Raw genomic sequence first — 9,080 nt, 5'->3', positions numbered from 1 at the left:
CACACACACATATACACACACAAGAATGGTTTGGTTTTGTTACATGTGTGTGGGGCCGTAGTGAAAGTGTAGCGGTTTGTAAGTATGGAGGAAGTCCTGGTCAGAGAACAATGCTGCAAACCAGGATTTACAAAAAAACGCTTGGGCTTCTCTGGGAAGTTCTTTAAATGGTTAAGAATGAAAGTAGGGTGGGGTGGGGACCAGACAGACCGTTCTCTCAATGTTTGGATAAAGCTTTTGTTTTCATAGACTGCTGGAAGATTTACAATAAGTGATCTCGCTTTGTACTGCGTATGTGTGTGTGGTGTGTGTATATATATATATATATATATATATATATATATATATATATATATATATATATATATATATACGAAGGTTTTGTGTATATACTTTAAATTTATTTCAAAGGTTTTAGCCACCTGAGAAAATCATTTTTTTAATAGGCTAAATTTTATCTGGAGTGTTTGCATGTTTGCTCAGAAAAACATCAGCAATAGAAATACAAAAATAGTGATTTTTATAAATGTCAATGTGCTTTATGATCCAAAACCTTTCCTTATAGTACTATTATAGCTGCATTTCATTTTAATTCTTGTAAATGAATCACCTAACCTCTAATGAGGTTATCTTGTGGCTGTTTTGAGGAAACCAGCTAATTAGTGCTCACTTGTATAACTTGAGGCTAATGCAACAGCAGATTTATGCCTGCTCTGAAATACTTTCCATCAGGCCTCAGAATTCTGATGTCATAATTAGATAAATGACCTTTCATGCCTCATTTGTATGATATTGCGAAGAAGTTGCATCATGAGCAAACAATGCTGCTCTTATTTAACATAAATGAACTGAATCACAGTAATGCATTGCAGTCAGCTGATTACAGTTGTGATGTCATAATTAGATAAATGTCTATTTCACACGTGCTCCCTACACGATCTTACACTGCCATTGACTCTGACCATATTATTTCACTTATTGCCCAAGTTTGCCAATTGACTCTCAAATTCCCTCTTCTTAAATGATAAAAATGTATCAGATTTTATTTTATGTTTAGGTTTTTTCTTGTTAGTTTTGCAATTGTTAAGTAGCTTGTAGAGAAGTGCTGTGACCTTGTTAGGAAACCATCTGTTGTGAACACAATTGCAGGTAGAAAATGGCAGAACTTGTCTTGCAACCTGCCCCAATCTGGCCATTTTAAACCCAGTGAAAAGGGTCAATCACTCAATCTGAATGACAATGTAATAAACAACTAGTCACAAAAGATGGTAAAGCTTCAAGTATTAATTAACAGTCATACATGTCTGAACCAGCAGCGAGTGGAAATTACAGTCAGAACAACTCAAGGCCAGCTATTTCCCAGACAATAGCTGCTGCTCTACAAGCTTCCTTGGAGAAGCATCACAATGGATAATGCCTCCAACATTTTCAGTGCAGTCTCAGCTGGACCTCACCGAGTTGTTTCGGACACAACTTAAATCCTGGAATAATAAACTCTATAAAAGTAGAAAGCACTAGACATTTTTTCACTGTTGACAGAGTAAAAGACAACTTCAGACAGCCCAAACCTAGCTTAACCTCCCTCAGCATGCCCCTAAAATAGTACAAAGCATCAGCATAACTGCATCGTTACTGTTATCATTTTTATTATTATTGTTACACTTTAGCTTATTCAGGATGGCGTTATTCAAAACTGGTTGCTCAACAGAAACGTTCTGTCGCATGATGCTCCTGTTTTTATATTTAATGGCATTCAACTGTGCTACTCTATGATTCTAGGTTTTATTTTTCATGTTTCATGTTTTTTTTTCATCTGTTAATTGAGATTTTGCTAAATGCGATCAATATTGTACAAGCCTACTTTGCACCCCGGCCTATTTTGCATCAGATTACTTCGACTTTTGTGCATATCATCATATTGAGCACTGTTAATCCTGGTAGAGGCATGTTTTGTAGGATCGAAGTCCGCAGTCCTAGTAGCAAGTGCCTCATGCACCGAACGTTTTTTAGTTTTAGTCAGAATTAGTTGATTCAGGTGTGTCAGAGGCAGAATAGCACCAAAACACAGCACTATGAGTGAGGAAGACTGCTGTACAGTAAGCCAAGGCCTTGTTTACTGAAACATCTCTTATGGTATAGTAATGAAACTCAGCCATGCTTTCCCTTCCCTAAATATTTCTAATTAACTTTCTGAAATAACTCTCTAGGTTAACAGGTAATGAGAAGCCAACAAATGTAAATCAGTTTATTACAATTGTCTCTTAGTACTACAGTCCTATTGCCAGGAATGTGAAGCAAAGCGTTTCCACAATGATTCAACTACCACATTCTTAGTGAACACTGATTCAGCTGTGTTAGAGCACAAAAAGACATTCATCTTCCATCGTGTTAAATTTGAGGCACAGGCATTTCAAAAATTCATTGAAAAAAGCTTTGTTCTATTGTTACAAGCTTGACATTGTAACAATAGCAGAACCCTTTTGGTGCTATATAGAACCATTTTTAAAAAGATTCTACACAGAATCATATGCAACACATTTTCCGCCAATCTGAAGAACAGTTACACCATGCAAAGCACCATTTAACCATGGTTCTAAACAGAACCATTGATTTTTACTGAAGAACCATTGAAGAACCATCTTTTTTAAGTGGGTAGAGGAGACCAAGAGCCAGTAATTAATATTTATTAAATTTAACCTTTTAAATATTTATCCAAACCAGAAGCCCAAGGCCAATCATTTTTGAGCTGCTGGTACATAGTTACAACAATGAATTAGCTAATGAGTTGTTAATGTAGCAAATGAGCCAAAAGTGTTGGAGACATTATATTGCAGTTGCTATAAAGGCTGTCGGGTACCTTTCGAGGCCTTTTTTCCCTTGTCTACCGTAACATCCCTGATTATAAAGTAATGAAACTCAGCCACGCTTTCCCTTCCCCAAATATTTCCGAGCAATGAACTCTCTAGGTGAACAGTAAGTAAGCCAGCAAATGCGCAATGCACATTAACCTGTAGATTGCAATCAGATGCTAGTGATTCTCAGTCTTCAAATGAGCATAAACAACAACAAAAGACGCAGTGCAAGAGTATTTTCTAATTCACAGGTTCCCAATCCTGATCTTGGAGCCCCACTGTCCTGCACATTTTAGCACAACAATGTCAACTTGATAATTGTTAATTAACTGATTAGTTGGATCAGGTTCCTTGGTTCAAGGACAAAAGTGTGATCTATTGCTAAACACAGTATTAGCCGCCGTCTTGAAGACTGAATTTTGTCCAGTATGCTTTAGTCTATGTTTGTAGACAACACTATGTCATACATTGTCAGAAACCACATAAGCAAAACTATTTTAGATTAATTAGCAACTAAACGAAGTGTGAGTGTGTGATAATTTAAGCTTGCAGCGTGCACGCTGTTAAACTGCTAACTATAAGCTTCCATTCAGGCCTGTGTACACACAGTGGGCAGGGGCTCAAATGGACAAAAGGACTGAATGTGAATGAAATGCAATTTAATTGACAGCATATGGCAGACAGCATTTATACTAGTCTGGAGGGATGTCATATATTAACCCAGTAAATGGCCAGGGCCCAAAGTTTTAGCACACATTTCTATAACCTAAGAATTACTCAGCTAGTTTGCATTGTAGTGTATGTAGTTACAGAATAATAAGCTTTTGTATGTGACAGGACTGGGATTTTTAGGGGTTAATGGATCAGGGCAGGATCAGCTGGCTGCATATGGGTGCTATAATAGTATTCTCTACAAAATGCAATTAAAATTTTGTCTTGCTGAATCAACAGTTATGTAGTAATTGCTTTCATCTTTTTTGAATAATTAGAAAGTCAAAGTAGTGTTCATTGTTTGGTTGATTGGATTTGGGGAGCATTTGTTACTGATCATAACATCCAACTAATCGACTTCCCGCTCAAATTTTGAATTTTGCAGGCAAACTGTTATGTTTAAATATATGAGTTTTTGCATCTGTTCTTATATGTCACAGACGAACATTTAAAAAGTGTAATGAAAGGCCCACCCGCTGAGCTGCAGACATGAATCATGCAAATACAACCCGGCTTCTGATTGGATAAACGCATTACATTGACCGGATTCTTTTGTTCAGTTCTGCTCAACTTTTTTGGTGCACCACGTCCACCAAATCTGACATGATGGTCCCACAATGCACCCGACAGGATCCATGCTGCCCATTGAAAATGACTTTCGAACGTTAGCATTTCTGCATGTACAAGTAATCGAATTTCAGTCTCCAGTATATCAGGCTGGGGCATTAGCCAGTACATAAATGAGTTTGTTTTGACTGCCTATAAGACGTCCATGTTGTTAAAAAAATCTTGTTATGAAATGAGGGATGATATTGAGGCTTTCTCTGCAGGATTTCCAAAGCAGTCGTGATGCGGTGATGCAAAATCTAGAGGGCAAGAACAAGAGCAATGAAGCTTGTAGAACCCAGGCCAGGCCACTAGCTCTTTTCATGAGGTGAGACTGAAATAACTGTGCTTCACAGAAATGCACCTTGAACAAAAGTCGAGGCTATATATAATACAACCAAGAGAGCACTTGAACAGTCTGAGGGGAATAGGTCAGGGGCTCAAGCCCCCCTGGGGTCTGTCTTTGCAAGTGCCTGGGGCTATAAATTGTTAGCTACAGTAGCAAATCTAAAGAAGCAAATTTAAGACACTAAACATGTCTTGGTCGATTGACATTTGCAGTAAAGGGAGGAAATTGTGCAAAACTCTTGCATGAAGATCAGCCATGTACCCGAGAATGTGTCGCCTCATGCCGGCCTGATCCTCAACATGCTCTCTCGTGTGGAGGTGGAGTGAACATTTATGTAATGTTGGCATGTGAATAGATTCACTTTAGCTTCTGAGGTTCTCCGCTGGTCTCAGCCAGTATGACCGCAGCGAAGAGGCCATCCAATGGAATAAGTTCTGCAGTCCAGCGTGTTTCTATGGAGACACAGAAAGAGGTTGTGGGAAAGTGGATGTGAAACACCTGGTTGGTTAGCAGGTTCGCCATTTTGTACATAGATGTCCAGTTTCGCATTAAGGTTGTGGGCGAAAACATGTCCTGTCCACCTCTTAGCCTCAGCCTTTGCTCACGATTGACCTTACTGAACACTCGCTGGTGTGCACTGTCTGGAGGTGGCGTGACAAGAAAGAATGATATGGAGTTCATTGTCTGTCAAAATGAGACTGTAATTTAACATCTATTATCAGTAATTACTGTAATTAACTGTTATTTGCAAAGCATGTTGGGAAAGTGGCCGGTACTTTGTGCAGTCTTGATCATTCCTTTTCAGTCTTGTTTTTGTTAAGTTGCATCCATTTTTTCATCTACAGTTAATTCCACAGGAGTTTTGTTTAGCATGTTATTTACACTGCAAATATACATTTGAATGTAATTTGGTGTTCTAACCATGATGGGGTATAATTAATATAGTTAATATTTATTTGGTTAATGCCATCTTTAGTAGTCTTAGTAGTAGTCTTAACGACTGGTATAGGTGCACGTAAGGCTGAATTCAGATGGCATTAACCAAATAAATATTGACTATATTAATTTTATATTATACTTAAATAATACAGGGAGATTCATTTGAAAGAGGCCCCAAATATTCAGTAATAACTCTTGCTAGGACGAAGCAATATGAACAAAACAATGTGCAATATGCTCCTCAGTATGGAGTTTCGAACAAGCCGGGATGCCACTGCGTCGTAGCGATGAGGTATTCGCCGGACAGTCGTTGCGATGTTTAACCTCTGTTTGCAATTTCCAGGTGCATACCCCCATACCCCTTCATGTGTCTGGCAGAAAACGGAAATCAATTCCAGCATTGCATGTAATCGATTACACATACGTCAAGGTATGTAGCGTATTTTTTTGGTTCAGATTGTTTCATCCTAACGGGAGTTACAACAGAATATTTGGGCCCTCTTTCAAGTGTATCTCCCTGTACATAATTACAATAGTTAATTCATTTCATTTCATACTTCATTTAAGGTAATTATTCACCGAGCTACAGTGGTGAAGGTCCTCTTAGTCTATTTCCGAAGGTCTTTTAGCAAGACTCTATGATAGGAGAGTAGCGGATGGTACATATGCCAGTGAATTAATAAGTACCTTCGAGCTGAAAACTGTTGCAGTGTAGAGTCCTGCATGTGTTCTCCAGTTAAGTTTTACCCACCCTCTTTTTTGATTGGTTGTCTCGTCAAAAGTGGCACATGATGAGCAGAGTTTATCCACTTAAATTGAACATTTTTCAACTTGATACATAAGAATCTGCAGCAGAAAAAAAAAAGTGAAATGCAGGGGACCAAGTGGAGCTCACAAAATCCATGTCCTGCCATAGGATATAATGCCGCTTTGAGCTTAATATGCTCTGCCATTTTAACACAGCCTGTTGTAATTCAATGTTCATTCACCATTTCTCATGTTTGCCCATCTTTACATGTTACAATACATAAGATAGTAAAACTGAGGGTCCTCAGACAGCTGTGGGTTCACTTTAGAGCAAATATGAGCTGCATTTGAGAAATACAGGAGTACAGGAAAAATACTGTATAACTACACTAACTAACTGTATTTAGAACTGTTGTGAGTATTGCAATTCTGTAATTTTATACTATTGTTTCATAGCGTACATACACAATTTGTGTTATGAGTCAACTTACATTGAAATATTTATGAAACTGATTATGGATTTGCAGCATCGCACTTACTGAATCAAAATGAGCTCTACAGAATTACTATAGAATTGCTGAAATACATGGTGTTTCTTTCTAATGAAGGATTGCAGTTTTAACATGGCATGCAAAAACATTACATATTCATCCAGATGATCTGAAAATCAAAAATATTTGCTTGAGGAGAACAACTGTTCTTATCTAAAACTGCCAAAACATTTTTATCATTATCACTAATTGTGAAATGTTACAGACAAAAGTATTCATTCTCCAACTATTGCATCAAACATACTGTTTACTGTTTATTCATAATAACATGAAGTTGTGAACATCTTGTCACTCAGCAGCTAAGATATCACTGAAGATACAAACTGTATTGCAAACAAACGTTTCTCAATAAAGCAGACTCAGATAGTAATATTCTTTGAAAATGTCTATGACTGTTGCTATATTCAGTTTGTGTGGGCAAATAACCCAGAATTTAAATAGAAGATATTACAATGTATTTTTAGAATCAGCTGATAATCTCATAAAATCTGATAAAAAATGATTTGCTCTTGAGTCAGCGTATACGAGGGCGTCGTCATCATAGTACGCTCAGCATTATCGCTAAAATATCTCATAAAAATCCCCTGAACAGACCATAGTTCAGAACATTTGTGGTAATGGAAATAGAAAGTTCTTGTCATTAAAACATGAGAAACCAAAACTTTATTATCAGTTATTATAACTTCTTTTTTTTTCTTGTTTCTTGGTAATGCTTGCCCAGTTGAAGAGGCAACTTATTGGTTAAGCTTACCTGATGTGAGGGGAAATGAAAATACAAAAGAAACTATTGTTCACAGATTGCATCCCAATGGAAATAATTGGTAGGTTTTCACATATTTACCAAATTGGGTTTCAGATTGAGGGTTAATCTTGCATTCTTGAAATATATTATATATTCCAGGATTTAAGCTTTTTATCCAACCCAATAACCAAAATATACTGAGGATGCACTTAATAAAGCATCAAAACAAACAGTCTGTTATGTCAGACTTTAATAAGCAGGAACATTTTATCAATTAAGTATCATTTTTTTTCCAGCTGATCCAACTAGGCTCTTGGGTTTCTGAGGGTTTTGGAGGCGTTCCTCCCAAAACTCTGCCTGTTCATGAATACCCAGCTATCAGTGGACTGACGTGGTTCAGCCACTTCATGATGAAACCATCCATGGTTTTCTGATTGCAGAATGTATTGCATGAAAACACTGACAACTCTAGTTGAAAATGTCCCCATCCCAAAGCCAAAAGGAAACTATCTTTTGATAACCATTTCCTCTCCTGCTCTATCAGACTAGCGATAAGATCAGACTCACTACTGAAACTGAAATAATCCCAATATTAAAGTGAAAGAATCACGTTTACCCCGAAAAAAGGTGGAAAAAAAATCTATAGTATATAAAAGCTTTATTTATTAAGTTTAATGGGACTTTTTATTTGCATTTCTTTTCATGAGGACTAATTTTTGTGCATATCACTGTGTTTTTTGTGGTTATTCATGCTTATACGTTGAGGCAGTGTACTAGTGAGCGAACCAGTGAGCAAATGTGCGAGCTAAAAAGCCAGTGAGCAAGTGTGTGAGCCATTAAGTGAGCAAGTGAGTGAGCCAGTGAGCGAGCGACCGAGCCAGTGAGCATGCCAGTACGTGAGCTAGTGAGCAAGTCAGTTAACGAATGAGTGAGCCAGTGAGTAAATGAGCCAGTGAGCAAGCGAGTGAGCAACTGTGCCAGTGAATGAGCCAATGAGCAGGCCAGAGAGTGAGCTAGTGAGCAAGTCAGTGAATGAATGAGAGAGCAGTGAGTAAATGAGCCAGGGTACCAACGAATGAGCCACTGAGTATGCGAGTGAGCGAGCAAGTGAGCAAGCTAGTGATCCAGTGAGTGAGTGATCTAGCAAGTGAGAGAGCCAGTGAGCCAGTGAGTGAGTGAGCCAGCCAGTGATTGAGCCAGTGACTCAATGAGTGAGCCAATGAATGAGTGAGCCAGCAGAAAAAAAAAGTAGACCACTTTGTTCTTCTTAACCAACCAGTTTTTTTTAATCGTGAGTAAAAAAGTGTAAAAAGTGCAAAACCAAGAACAGGTTGTCTAACAGTCATTTTAGAGATCTACTTACATTTTACAGTGTCAGAGAACTCAGTCTTCTTAAGATGAGTAGATCACAGACATATCGTGTCTGATATTTGAATGCTCAGGACCACTGATGTTAATATCCATAACATATATTTAGCTAACTGCTGGACCCTAATTCTGAAACTGAGGTCAGACAAGCTCCCGTTATGAGTTAACATGGTCATATTTGCGGACACTGTGGAGAGATTTCTTGTGTGCCTTGA

Source organism: Colossoma macropomum, unplaced genomic scaffold (assembly GCF_904425465.1).
Source record: "Colossoma macropomum unplaced genomic scaffold, Colossoma_macropomum, whole genome shotgun sequence".
Lineage (NCBI taxonomy): Eukaryota > Metazoa > Chordata > Actinopteri > Characiformes > Serrasalmidae > Colossoma > Colossoma macropomum.
Note: the sequence above shows the minus strand (reverse complement) of the source record.